This window comes from Maylandia zebra, linkage group LG6, assembly GCF_041146795.1.
Source record: "Maylandia zebra isolate NMK-2024a linkage group LG6, Mzebra_GT3a, whole genome shotgun sequence".
NCBI lineage: Eukaryota > Metazoa > Chordata > Actinopteri > Cichliformes > Cichlidae > Maylandia > Maylandia zebra.
The window spans coordinates 22,124,384-22,139,229 of NC_135172.1; positions in this window are offsets into that span (position 1 = coordinate 22,124,384).

The window sequence follows — 14,846 nt, forward strand, 5'->3', positions numbered from 1 at the left end:
ATACCCCCCCCCCCCCCCCTTTTTTTTTTTTCTAAAACTTTAAGGTCATGATTCATCACTCCAATTGTGTGACTCCAATTTTTCTAGTTTTATCTCTGATAGCAGCTTTTTCTGTCTGCAACACCTTTAATTTCATCTGCAAAAGTGCATCAGAAGCGAAGCCCAGTGTTTATTAATTTTCAGCTGTGTAGGCTTGCAGCTGAACTTTGGGTGTTGCAATTGCTGGAGCAATAAGGGGGATGCCTGCAGATGCTTCGCATGGCTGGCAGTTTATGTTTCTAGCAGTCAGATATTAGATTGTTGGGAGTGCTTTCTGAAGAAATACCATTGAGGGGGAAGTGACTTTCAGTGTGGATGATGAGGAAAAGGTACTTGTTGTACTTTATTGATACTATGTGTTTCACAGGGTCTTTGTGGTGCTTAAACTGCAGGCAGTATATCATGAATTGCAAGATTTAATACAATACACATTAAGTCTGTGACAGTCAGCAAGTTTACAAGTGCGATGTGCAAAGAAAAAAAAAGAGTACAGCTAAAATGTGTGAAGCTGTGTACGGGTGCCACAAGCAGCCAAACCAACTCAAATTGAAATATATGTAATATCTACCATCTTTATAAAAACACACAGAAAACAGGCTAAATCTTGAATATCATCTTTATAAGCATTATATTAACCGTACTGTCACTGCTATCAGCTGGAGAATTTTCAGTCCACTTAAAACTGTGCACGTTGTTCAGGATGCGGGTGATTTTAGATCGTTTGACATTTTGAAAAAAAAAATTGGTTTCAGAATTTGGCTCAGTCATCTCAAGCCATGCAGAAACCACAGTCAGGTGCGAATCAAGTTGTATATGAATTGATGGACATCCAAAGCTTTTATTTCCTGTGTTTTGCATGACTTAATATTGAGTGTCAGCTTGAACTCTTGTTTTCGCTTAATAATGCTCCAAAATAAACAAATGCATTGAGAAATGTAATAGACAGGATTGCACGAATGCTTTCCATGCTTTGTTTTTCCTTTTAATACACATTTATGAGGCATGCCTACTTGTCAGTAAACAGATTTCTCCTCCCATGCACACAGATCAGAAAAAAGGAATTATTTGCTTTTTTTTTTATCTGCGTTTCCTTTGAATTTAGACAATACCAAGGAGGACTGAGAATATGTGTGCTCGAAGAGCACAGTAAACAGAGACGAAATTAGCCTTGCGGCATTTGGGTACAGTCATAGTGAGAATATAACCCATCACACATAGAATGCAAGTGTTTCACATCTGCTCAGTTGCTGCATTTTCTCCGGCCAGGCCTGATGCTGCGTTTGGACTACATCTCATGACTATTCCTTGGGTAATTACAGAGACGTTAGGCAACTTGAACGCTTCTTATCATGGGCCCACATGTACATTTGATGCACTGTGCCACTGAAACCTGCATAATCTTGTAGCTGGTTTCTGATCGCAGAAGGCCACAGGCTTATGGAGACACAGTGGGTGTGTTTGCCTCCTCTGGGTTTTGTTGTATGAGCATTTGTTTGACCTCAGAGGGAGGTCAGCACTATAAAACAAATGCCTACAAGTAAACTGACCTTGATCCTGCAAAGATCCTTTATGCAAGCATGCATTCATCATCTTGTGCATGTTATCACTTCTGTTTCCTCTCTTAGTCGAGTGCTCTTAAGTAGAAAGATGTGGCTTTTGGGCTGCTGTAATTATTCAGTGGCATAGTTTGACAACCCATTCGGTTCCAGTGGAAAATTCAGCCAAAACATGTTTCACAAAGAAGTTAGCATGGTTGGCAGAATATAAAATGTGTGCTTAGAATTTTAAATTATTTTAGTTTAAAAATAATACCGGAAACACTTGTCATGTAGACATCTGCAGAGTATTTTTACAGACATAAACTAGACATTAAAAAGAAATGCAGCGTGGCCAAATCAGACACCAGGCTCACACATTTTATACACCTGAACCTAAATTTCAAAAGTGGTGACTGGTCAACCTCTCAAGCGTTCATTACAGTGCAGAAGTCCAACAATCCCTTTGCATCATATGAGAGGAAATAGCCTTTGTCCCTCCTGCTGCATACGCCTATTTATAGACTTATCATCTGCATGCTCTATGATCACAGCGGCCCAGGCCTTGCATTGCTCATTGCTTCAGGCCTGTCATACAAATGACAATTCTCTCCACTTGCTCTTTCTTTCCAACCCCCTCATCCATCATTCCATCATAGTCAAATGCCTCAACGCTATAGCCCCATCTGGCCTCAGACCAATGGCATTTGTGCTGCAAATTAATAGCACTGAACTGTGAATAAGAGCATTATGACTATTTGTGAAATTTAGGTCATACTGAGGAAGAGACTTTATTTTTGGCCTTTTTAATAGTGGTTGCTTTAAACTAATGTTGGGGGGGGGGTTAATTACTGAATGTTGTTAATGTAAGAATATGATCAGAAACTGTATATGCCAGTATTTTGTTTTGTTTTTTTAATCAAACTATGAGCTTCTTCATTTTGGGCTTTGAAGTTGTTTCTCTTCTCCTTGTTTGCTGGAGTATTATTTTTACTAGTACAGAACTGATTGGCTTGGTTGTGCTGTTATGAAACTGATATACTTAATTTTCTCAGCGTGAATAAGATGAACAAATAAACATATGAAAACTGGGGAAAATAGGGGTGCTAAAAATTGCCCATTTTAGCCTGTTGCTAGGCCTGCACAATTAAACTTTAGTGGATATAAATGAGATGCTACTCTCATGAACTGAAAACTGACATAATGCTTTTATAAGGTGTCACAGGTGCATAAATGCTAAAAACAGGTATTTGCAAGTCGCTAAGTTTTTTCTAGGTTACATTGTCACAACATAATGTCTGATATAGATAAGAACCCTCAGAAGCCTGAGGATATATCTGTGTGCCTAGTTTGGTAGCTCAGCTCACAATCATCTAGGAGGAGTTCATGGGCAAAGAAACAAACACAGGCATTTTGTGTACTATAGTAAGATAATTATGCGACACCAAGACCCAAATCTGCAGAAACCTTCCACATACAGTTATCAAAAACCAAAAGCGAAGGCTTAACTGTGATGACAAGAAATCAAAGAAGGTGAAGATTCAGTGAAATGAAAATGCAAGGTTTCATTTTTAATCAACATTTTCCATTTTTAGTCACCAGTGACAAACAAAATATCGAAAACACTTTTTTTAAGCAACCAGCATCAAAGTGATAATCCCCTAATCACAGCGATGTTCACAGGAAACAGCCTAAAACGCCTCCATTAAGTGACTGAATTTGGGGTTACTGCTTTTTTTTTCTTTTACATGACACTTCTAAGCTAGTCTCACAACACTTACAGTTGTGCCCATGAGTCATAAAGATGTTTTCAATAATTAATAATCTGAAGCAGCGGAGGCAGCAAACAGCAAAGACGTGGCAAGAAATGACAAGACATGTCAATTTTATTTACTTGGTTATCATTTGATCTTTAATTTTAAATATGTTCCAGGACGGTGTTATTTCAGTAAATACATATATGTCTAATTTAATGCCCAAAAAGTTTTAGCTCAAATGAGGTGGGGGGTTGGTAATAAAACACCTCTATCTTAGCTTTACCAGCCCTGCAGCCAGGCTGCAGTGTACTCATGGGGCTTCAGTGCGATTGTAAATCAGGAACGCTAATGAGCGACAAGGGGAGAGGGATTTGCAGACTTAGGGAGTTGTTTATCTTGTTGACACTGATTGTTTACGGGCTACCTTCCTTCCGTCTCATCCCTCCACCCATCTTCCCCAACATCCTCTGGGCCAACGTTCCTCAGTGTGGTCTGCGTTCTGCCATTTTTGCACCACGAAGTAAAACTCAAGCCGTAAAGACGATTTCAAGAGTGCACAGAGTTAAAGCTGATATCTAAAAATTCAGTGTTCGTGCTCATGCATGTAGGTGATTTCTTTTTTCACTATGAGCAAGCTCTGATTGGTCTTGAGCAACACCTCATATTCACATGACTGAAAAAGTACTAACGCCTCATGTGACTTCACACTTGCTATTGAAAATTAACCACTCGGTATTAGCGTGATGCAGCGCACCACAGGTTTTGTGTAGTAGACGCTGACACAAACAGTCTTAGTCAATGAAATTACATGTTCCTTCGTCTATCCTGATGCATTTTCCTGTGTGTCATAGGTGTTGATGCAGTAAAGAAATGCCAATGAATTAACTGTCTGGAAATGTTCCTGAGGGCGAGGTGGGGTGTGTCCACAACAGGCAATAAGTCTGTCCAACTACTGTACTGCAAGCCACACATCAGATTGCATCATGTAATATTATTTACTTATTTATTGTAAATGGCCTGTATTTGTATAGCACTTCACTAGTCCCTAAGGACCCCAAAGCGGTTTACACATCCAGTCATCCACACACACGTGATGGCAAGCTACATTGTAGCCACAGCCACCCTGGGATGCACTGACAGAGGTGAGGCTGCTGGACACTGGCGCCACCGGGCCCTCTGACCACCACCAGTAGGCAAAGGGTGAAGTGTCTTGCCCAAGGACACAACGACCGAGACTGTCCAAACCAGGGCTCGAACCGGCAACCTTCCGATTACAAGGCAAACTCCCAACTCTTGAGCCACGATCACCACCACAATATTGTATTTATCAGTGTTTAATTAGAACTGTTAAAAAGTGCTAAAAAAAAAAGGTGAAAATAAGTTTTCTATTTTAACATTTTACTGTAAAGGCGAACAAATGCTTATGAGAAGGTGCGCTGAGAAATGTTGCATCACATTGTTTTGCTTTTAAAAGGAAGGACGCTGTCATGGTGAAGCTTGCAGTTTGTCGCACAACAAAACCTCTGAGCTCGAGTCTCATCTCGGCCCCGACTAAAAGCCTTTGATGTTGGCAGGCTTCAAACCATCAGATGTCTTTCTTTCAGTCAGACTCTCTCAGATGTGTCGGGCAGTCCCAGACACAAAATGCCACTACTCGTCACTCCCTTTATTTCTGTTCAAAGTGGTGTGTTGGTTTTGCCTTTTGTCTCTCAGCCCTCTCTCCAGGTCGAGACAAGGTCACGCGACTCAGCTCCTATCACCGTGAAGTTGTTTGACGTCCTCCCAGGTCATATTCTGTGTGTGGGTGCAATCTACATGCTCTATACTATTAATCGGCCACACCGCTCTTCTGTAAATGGGATCTACTGTGTATCCATTCTTTTCGTTATCTAACTGAATTTCTTTAAGACATTTCCCTTCCACAATCATGCAACATTTGTGGTGAGTGATCTCTTCTTACCAAGCGTTTCTGATGACTTGAGAAGGTCATCATTTTTTTCTGTTTTGTAAGGTCAGTATTCGCTTTGGCAGCACTGCAGTCCGAGCGCACAGTGAATGTGCTAGGTGTCACGTCTCTTTGAACAACGTCTGTGCTAATCTCAGCATGAGACTGATATGATGTACACATGCTCACAGATTGGATACCTTCAGGGCCTATATGGCTTAAAAACATGTTCTTAACAGATGATGAAACAGCTTTGGAACTTCTGAAGTGATTTGTGCCTTGGTCCTTTAAAAAAAAAAAAGGGGGTGGATTTTATTATTTTGGAGGTGACTGCTCTTTAGGTCCTCTGTTAGTGATTTTGTTGAATGCACTGGGTTTATTTGTGCACACTGAGGCTACAAAAAATAATTTTTTTCCTCCCATGTCCCTTCATACAGCATGCCCAGCTTTCTCCATCTGTGCAGCTCCTCCCACAGAGCTGACGGCTGTCCACACAACGAGAGGCTGAAAGGTGACAAACTGTTCGGCTATCCTTTGCTGTTCCAAATCTTGTGGTCCAACCCCTTTTCTTGTGGAACTAGCGGTGGACTCTGGACAATATTCTGTGTCTGGCTCTTCTCATTTGGACTCCCTCCCAGTTCCTGGGTTCCTCTGCCTACCTTGCATGTGGTAGAGCGACTGTCACATCCTCCTTCCCCTCCTGGGCACTGTGCTGTCCTGACAGCACCATGTTGCTGTGGCATATGTCCTCCATGCGTCCTCCACGATCTCATGCAGTGTTAAAACCTGAGTGCGTGGCACTGCTGCATTCATAATATGCCATGTAGGATGTAAATCATTATAGATTTTCTGCTTGATTCACTTTTATTAAATATTTATGTTCATGCTGGAGTGGTTTAGTAGTGGGGGGGGGGGGGTGTCCCACCAGGCGGAAACACAGACAACAGCACGACCCATACAGCTACAGAAAGTCAAGGAAGCCTGGAGGGGGGCAGGCCTAAATAAAACAACCATATCGGTGACCATGGCAACTGGCGAACTTAAGCTAATTCATACACTCAAACAGCGGGCTCCAACAGCAAACATCCTCCCTATAAATATGCAAACCAGGCCGATCTTCTCCTGTGGGTGGGCAGCATAGACATATGGTGACAGACCACCCACCAGTGGATGTGATTTTCTCCTCATGATGGCTGAATATCAGCAAATGAAAGCACTCTGTTTCTGAAACAAAAAGAAAAACCGAGGCTCATGTCTCACAGTTCAGAAGCGAGTTTGACATTCTGCCGAGGTTCCCTGTCAGGATGTCTGGATTTGCAGATCCCTACTGTGCCATTGCGTCTAACCTCTGGACTTGTTGTGACTTGTGACTGTGCACTTCCGTGTATTCACTGGAAGTGAGACACCCAGCCCCTGTAGGCTTGAAAGGCTGCTTTGAAGTTTGTAGTTTTTGATTGTAGAAAACATCAACATCAATCAGCCTGAGAGTGAAATACTTGAGTACTTAGACCTTCTTAACTATTAAGGTTAGTTTTTTCCTGCATGTGTAGCAGCTAACCTATGAAAGCGTCACCATCAATCAGGAAAAGCTTGCTTTGTCAGAAATGTAAAAAAAAATGAATAAACCCACCAACAACTGTAACTGTAACTCTCAAATGGACAGTGCATCTCATTTATTTTAGCTGAACAGAGGCCAGAAGTAAATCCACACACGCATTTGTAGTTTAATGGGAAGCACCTATTTATGTTTTCAAATTTTATGCTAATTCCACATTCATGCAGAGCTGGAAAAGGTAAAAATAAATTTCCCAACTGGGAAAACACCCTTGCAAGTCAGGGCAACCATTCAGAAACTATGGAAATTTCAGACTTTTAGGCACCTGACTTGCAAAGTAATATTTTACTGGAAACACCTGCCGACGTGTTCTTTAAAAAGAGACTCGTATTCATGTTGTTTCCACAATCCAACTCAAGGTCAGATGAACACACAGTGGTCTACAGAACAATTTCCTAATGCGGAAATTAGGACCATCCCAGGAGCATGTGACAACAGCGTCGGGGCTCTACATCTCGCTCACTTGCACGAGAGTTTCCAAATAGTAAGCAGAAACATCTTTAACCACTTCTGCACTGTAATTTACTTTTTACTATTCCTGCTAAATGATGCCATGACCCAGAACAAATATCACATAGTGCACAAATGGGGGACACCATATATTTTGGTTGAAGGATCAGTTTCTCAGCTGGGCTCTGCCAATCTTTAAAAAATGCACACGTGCCGTGCGAGTAATGAGTTGTGTGTGTGTCAGTGTGCGTCCGTACTTTTGTTACTGACATGCCCTTCTTAAGCTTTTCATTAGCTAGCTCACAAGTGTTCAAAAGGGCGTGGCAGGGACAATTGTCAGAGACAGCACGCCGCTGTGATGACTATCACTCGAGGTCATACATACCGTACAACTTGAGCTTCTGTGACTGATTGCATCTGAGCCTTTGTATATGCTCTTTGTTTGCTTGCACGCACATTTGCTTTGTTGAGTTTGCTACATGTAAATGTATGTGTTTGGGTGTCTGCATGCATTTATTTTTTTCCCCATTTGACATGTTGGGCACGCAGCTGCAAGGTACAGGGTTTGGCTCATATCCGGTGCTCAGACAGCACTAGAAGGAGGGTTGTTTCATAGTTTGGATGTGCAAGGAGTGATGTCGTTTTTCCCTGCGCTCCTCCCACACTAGTGTATTTAGGGGTTTTAAACATGAATTTCTAACAGGCAAAAGGTAATTATTGTATATATAGACAGGCACTGGTAATAAGGGCTGTTCTGGTGGGGCATCCAGGGCTGATCAAGACATGCCAGTACTGGTGTCATTTACAGACACCCCCCCCCACCCTCATTCCCAGTTATTTCATGCTACACATTAGTTACAGCATAAGGAGGGAAACACATTCTGCAGTTGAGCAATGGTTTCATTCAAACACAATAGACAGAACCACAGACATGCCAGACTATTTTAAGGGCTCAGAGGAAAGAGAAAAAAAAAGGGGGGGGGGGGGGGGGATCAAGGAACTACCATTTATGAACAAAAGAGCGACAAATTAAACATGCTTATTGTTTCTGCATGCATATAGGACAGCACTACCTGACTAGATTTGTTTACATGTCATTGTAGATGAGCTGACCAAAGCCAAAGTGGCTGATTCATCCCCCCCCCCCCCCCCCCATCTCTAGGGGGGTGAAAGTAGAATGAAGTTTAGGAGTTTCAGAGCAGAGGGTGTTCAAAGACAGCAAAGCTTTTCTCTGCACCGTTTCTCTGCAATGGCCTCAGTGGAGAAAATGGCCCACAAACACACAGCTGTTTCTAATCGGTAACTCAGCACCGATGGCTGACCTACATTCTGGTGCTTGCACATCTTTGAACCCGTGGCCCTGCCAGACTCAGCCATGGGGGGAAGGTAGAGGGAGAAAAACAAGAGGGGGGAGACACTGGAGTTAAGAGGGGTAAAAGAAACAGGAGTGAGAGAGAGGCAGAATTCAGCTATAGGTTTAACAGGTTGCATGGCATGTCAGACACCAGACTTGTGTAAGCACTTTCAAATCTTTTCATTGCTGCTCCAAGTATATGTGCACATCTTTGGACACATGCTCATATATGCTCATAGAAACTGACGGAGTTTCTCTGAATCGCAGAAAAAGAGAGAGAGTGAGAGAGTCAGTGGAATTGGGTTTGTTGTATTGGAGAAAAAAAAGAGAGGAAAGAAGGGAAGAGGGGGGGGGGGGGGCGTTGTGCAGCAAAAAGGCTGCAAAAACAAAAACCGTTAACTTTAACATTTACACACACTCTGCTTTGGAGAGAGGAAGGAACTGGAAGTGGGTCACTGTGTCTCAGGACTCCAGAAGAGAGGAAAAAAGAAAAATAGAGAGCAGGGGAGAAGAGAAAACTGAGAGACAGAGAGAGTCAGTGGAGGCCAGCTAAGAATCCAAAGGACTCAAATGTGCAGCAACAAATCCACACAAGGAGCAGAAAGAGGGCAAAACCAGATAAAACATGACTCAAGCAATGTGGTAAGAAAAAACAACACAAAAGCTAAAAATAAAAAGGTGTTTGCAAAAGTATTTCTCACAAGCATTTCTTTCACATTGTGGCACTCAAAGCAGGTGTGGCATAAAAAAAATGAGTGCAAGTGGAAAAGAGGCTTCATGTTACAGTATCACACAGTTCTTTTTTATGCATACCATATTGACAGTTTCTCACCAGAAAACAGTTTGTTCTTGTCCCCAGAAACTGCAGCGATGCAGGCTGCAGATGCTTGTGTGCTGCAGCAGCGTGGTGCCTATCAAAGTGTGGCTGCAGTAGTTGGACTGTAATTAGTCAGCCCTCCACTGTCAGCAAAAAAAAAAAGAAGAAAAAAAAAGCATTCACATGGGGAAAGCAGACACATTGCAGACATGCACTAGGAACTGGCTTTTCTACTTGTGTGAAGTTTCCTCTGCTAACTGGGTTACAGGAGTCAGTAGGGTGTCCGAGTTTGGTTCACTTGTTGTGCTCCTGTTATGCTCGTATGGTCCTCTGGGTTCCTCTTGTTTTGGAGCCAGGCTGAAACAAAAGCCTTGTGTCAGCAGCAGAAGCGGCACTAAACACTGAAAGTCACCACGGTCCTGCAGAGGGAGGGGTGGCGGAGGAACTGCATTAATATGGGGGAACCTTGTTTGTTGTTTATTCTTGTTTTTTTTTAAAACTCAACTATTTCATTTTGTGGTTTTCCCCCTTATTATCTGACCCCAATGTTTTACTTCCCCTCAAATCGGATTTTGCAGAATAATCTATATACATCTATTTCTAGTCCTGTCCCAGGCCAAAGATGACCTTTCTGTGACTGTGATCCTCGTTTCACTTTGATCTGTTTTTCTCTTGCTCGACTGAACAGACAAGTGTTCTTTACATCACCGATGTGCACACAATTACAAGTAAACTCAAATTTAAAACAAGTGTTAATGCCAAATGAAGTATAAACTGAAACCCATATTACTGCTCACACTGTACGTATGTACATTTGTTGCTGTCGTATTAACATGATCAAAACCTCCATGGCTGAGGTACAGAAGCAAAACGCCATGAGCTTATTTCATGATGTAGGTGGCTCAGTAGGTTATCTTTTTAAGCCTGCAGCAAACAAAACTAATTCAGTGGATTATGATACGTTGCTCTGCTATGCAGCTGCACACTTCAGACTGCAGAGGTAACCCGATCAAGTCTTCTCATATGATGTTTTGGTTGTCTCACTCAACACTACGACAATCATGTTTGATAGCATGCCCCTTGTATGTGTATGTGTCAAGGTGTCTACTACCCTCATTAAGTTAACTATGGTTGAATTACCAGGACTTGTCATGGAGCTCTGTCTGGCCTGTGGTTCCACTGTGTATGTGTGTGTGCATGCATGCATGTGTGTATGTGCATGCGCTCAAGGAGGTGTCTGTCAGTTCAATCTACTGTCAACGAGAGGAACAGAGTACGAGTATGAGTGCTAAACAGCCTGTCAGTCACATGCCCCCCCCCCCCTGTTTGTTCCAGCATTAGAGAGAGATGAATCATGTTTTCCCTCAGACTGCCTACAATTAAACAATAATTTCATCAGAAAATACAAAGAAAGTGGCGTGGAGAAAAATCTAATGTTTCAGGGAAGCATTTGCCCCAAACAGCTCCTCAATTCACAGCACCAAGGTGTGGCCTTTTCAAGAAACAGTCATTTCAACTCTCAAATCTCAAAGAAATACAATACTGCAAACCGAATGTCAATGACAATGAGAGTGTAAAAGCCCTCAATCCCATTGTGTGTGTGCGTGTGTGAATATTGACCAGTATTGAGTTTTTGTATGTTGGTGAAGGGTTGTGCTGCTGCAGAACATAATGACAAATGTTTGCTCCCGGATTAGAGTTGTGATCCTTTACAAACATCAGAGGAACACTTTTCTGTGTGTGTCTCTGTGTAGTTGTTTGACAGCTGAAGTATATTAGCACAGGCACAGCTGATTTACAGTGGCTCTAATAACACACTGCCATCATACTTCAAACAAAGAGCCCAAAGACGCTGATCCAGTGACTCTTGTGTTTCTTAACCAGGGACAGCTGGAGGAGGATCTTTCAAAGGCCTCATGCTAAATGTCATGTATCACCACCAACCGACTGATGAGACAAGAAATTAGAAATTGCCCAAGGGCTGCTTGTAGAAACAGCAAATAAATTTTAAAGTGCCTTAATGTATTGAGTCTTGCAATTGATATAAAATGAATTAAGCATTGAGAAATTCTTCAATCTTAAAATCAGAGCAGGCAACAAAACAAAACTGTCAAATCTGGATACAGACCAAATCCATACAGAAACTACATCATTAAAACCACCTGCCTATTGTTGTCTTGGTCCTCCTCATGCTGCCATCCATGCAATGGTCTCTGGCACTATGACGTCAGCCTTCCATCTTTTGGGTGCTGTGGCTTTGTGTTACATGGACTTTAGTTCACTTACAAAAACCCTTACGATTTGTTCCAAAAGAGTGTTTTACATAAACAAATTCATTGATTAACATGTCTAGGAGGGCTTTGGAAATAGACAGCCATACACTATGATCACTATAATAAGAATATAGTTGAGTGTCCTACGTGCAGCTCAGTGTTTTGGTGATTAACAAGAAGGTCCTGGGGTGAATCCACTGGCCAGCTGAGGCCTTTCTGTGTGGAGTTTGCATGCTCACCTCATGTGTCTCTAAGTTCTCTCCTGGTACTCTGGCTTTCTCCCACAGTCCAAAGGAATGCATGTTTGGTTAATTTTGTTTTTCTAAATTGGCCGTGGGTGTAACTATGAGCATGTAGGTTCTTCTTAGACAAATTTTAAGGGGCATGAACACATAGCCATCGTTTGTGCACAGGACTGAGCTTCGACCTTTGCAAGTGACCTCTCCACCGAGCCGAATGAAGATTTAAATTGAGCGCAGTGGGTTGACAGTTCTGTCTGCTATCAGGCAAACACTGGATTAGTTATTTTCTCCAATATATTCACTTAAAAGTTTATTAAATTTTTTAAACTCTGACTGGTCCTTTAAAATATACCATACCAGACAATAGATCAAATAAAAGATATCTCAAAGTCAATAAATCCCCTTCAGATCAGCTGATTTGAAATATATCAATCTAGGACTATGCCACACAATATTCATGGCGCATTTAAAAATCACCAAAAAAAAAAGAGGCTGCTGACTCAAACAGAGACAATCAATTTGATGTTACAGTGCTGAATTTTATCAATGATTTTAATCTGCAGAGCTCTCATTAGACGTCTGAGTGAATTAAGAACCTGTGGTTTTTGCATGCTTTAAAATAGCAGGTCAAACTCAGGGAAACAACAGGGCCTTTAGAAACCAGTAAAGCATCGCAAGGACACCTGTGGGTTAGTAGCTTTCTCAAAAGTCAAGCATATGCATACGATTAAAGGAGATTGCATGAAGAAAAAAAGGCAAACAAAGTTAAAATTTGTCATGCAGTGCTCCTTCACTACTTGGAAATATGGCTGATACTAATGCTAAGCGTATGGAATTTCGCTCTCCCCTTCAGGGGCCCATCAGGGACCCACTGTGCACTGTGCTGTCATTTACAGTGGCATTTTTAAATGTCACATGACCACGAGACACAGGATGTGAATTGACAGTGTGGTGTGTGCAGACAGATGCATGCTGTTTTTGCAGTGCTAGACCACTTTGCATTTCCTGGCATTAGCAAATTATTAAGCTTTGGTGACGTCTTCCTTTGGGCTTTCTGTTGGAGATTTATAGAGAAAGGGGAAGTTACACCACTTGTGCCTTTTCCCGGTCTGTTGTCTGCCGTGACACCGGTGCTGAGCCCTACGAGCACCTAGCGTTTGATAGGTTTAAAAATGACAGCACGCATAGCTACAGGAAACGGTCTTCACAGTAATATAATCGTTTTATTGATAACTGTGTCAAAGTCTGCAATATGAACTCAAGTTTAGTCTCCATCTGCGCTTAATCACAGACATAAGCTGTCCTTTTATTGTATTATTATCCTATTTGCTTTACACGTCTGTGGAACTACAATTGATTCAGATATAAGATGGGTGAAAATCTATATTTATTTTTTTATATTTCATATCTGAATCGTTTAAAAAGGAATGCTGCTTTCATAGAAATTAAGAGTCAAATGCACTTGATTAACTTACAATCAGCAAGTGTGACTACCTTTGTAATAGCAAAGGTTTTGACAGTCTGCTGGTCTGGACCATTCAGGTGCCAAAATATTCTCAGGAGTGGACGTCCAAGCAAAGGTTTGATCGTGCTATGCTCAGAGAAACTCCAGAAAACCCCCGATGTGATATCTCAGACTCTTAACATTTACCATGCTAGCTGAGGCCTGTAAAGTTCATGACAGCACAATTAGAAAAAGACTGAACAGTTTCTAGAAGAAAGCCATTTCTCTCTACAAAAGAACATGGCAGCATGTCTTAGGTTTGCAAAGTTGCATCTTCTAGAAATCTTGATCAGTGTCCTTTGGACATAATGCACAGCTCCATGTTTGGTGAAAAAGCAAACAAAGCATATGAGCACAAACATATCATGTCATCTATTAAGCATGGCGGTGGAAGGGTGATGATTTGGGCTTCCTGGAAAACAGAAAACAAGTAACTCTTAAATTATGCCTGTAGAAAAATGATTTGCTGGATCTGGATGCCAGCCTTATTCTGACATATATGCATGTATGTTGCTTTGTGCAGTACCTACTTCCCCTCTCAGAATTTAAAGAGAAAACACTCTGACGTGAGACTGCGAGGAAGAAGAGGAAGACATGTGCTGCATGGTCACGTCTCAGACAGTTAGCGTGAAATTTATGTAACCTGGAAATTTCATGAGCTACAGAGAAGTTACAAAGCAATTAGCCAGAGTAATTATTACATAGAACACCAACCTCACTGTGGAAATACACAAAATATGAAATTAGTTTCATTTTGAGTTTCCTCTAAATCATATTGCACAGTTTGACTCACAAATCAGTCGAGGGATGTAAAAGTTTACAATGAAGTGTGCGAATTCTAAACAGAAACTGGACCGTTTCTTGTATGCAAAAGCATATTGTTTTTTTATGCGTGTGTGTATGTGTGCGTGTGGGCATTCATGTGCATAAAATGGAGTGGAGGAAGTGTATTTTTGTCACAAACAAGTTGACCAATCGTCTTCTCTTTAGTGCTCTGTAAATTACAGTAAACCTGGGTCCAGTGCCACAGTTGAGCTGGTATGAGGCGACAGTATAAAAAGAAGGAAGGAAAGAAATTATTTGTCTTGGCTCGTGTGTGTGGAGCTGCAAACATTTTCAAACTTTGCATACTCACCAAAACTGAGAAATGTTAAAGTTCATTTGTGACACCATCTCAACACGTGTGCCTTTACAAATAAAGTAGATAACACACCCTTATAATGAGTGCAACCTATAATCCATGCTAATTAACTGGGTTTACCTTAGAAAGATGAATCAAAACCAGTGTGTAAGCTCTAAAATGTGCATTACACAG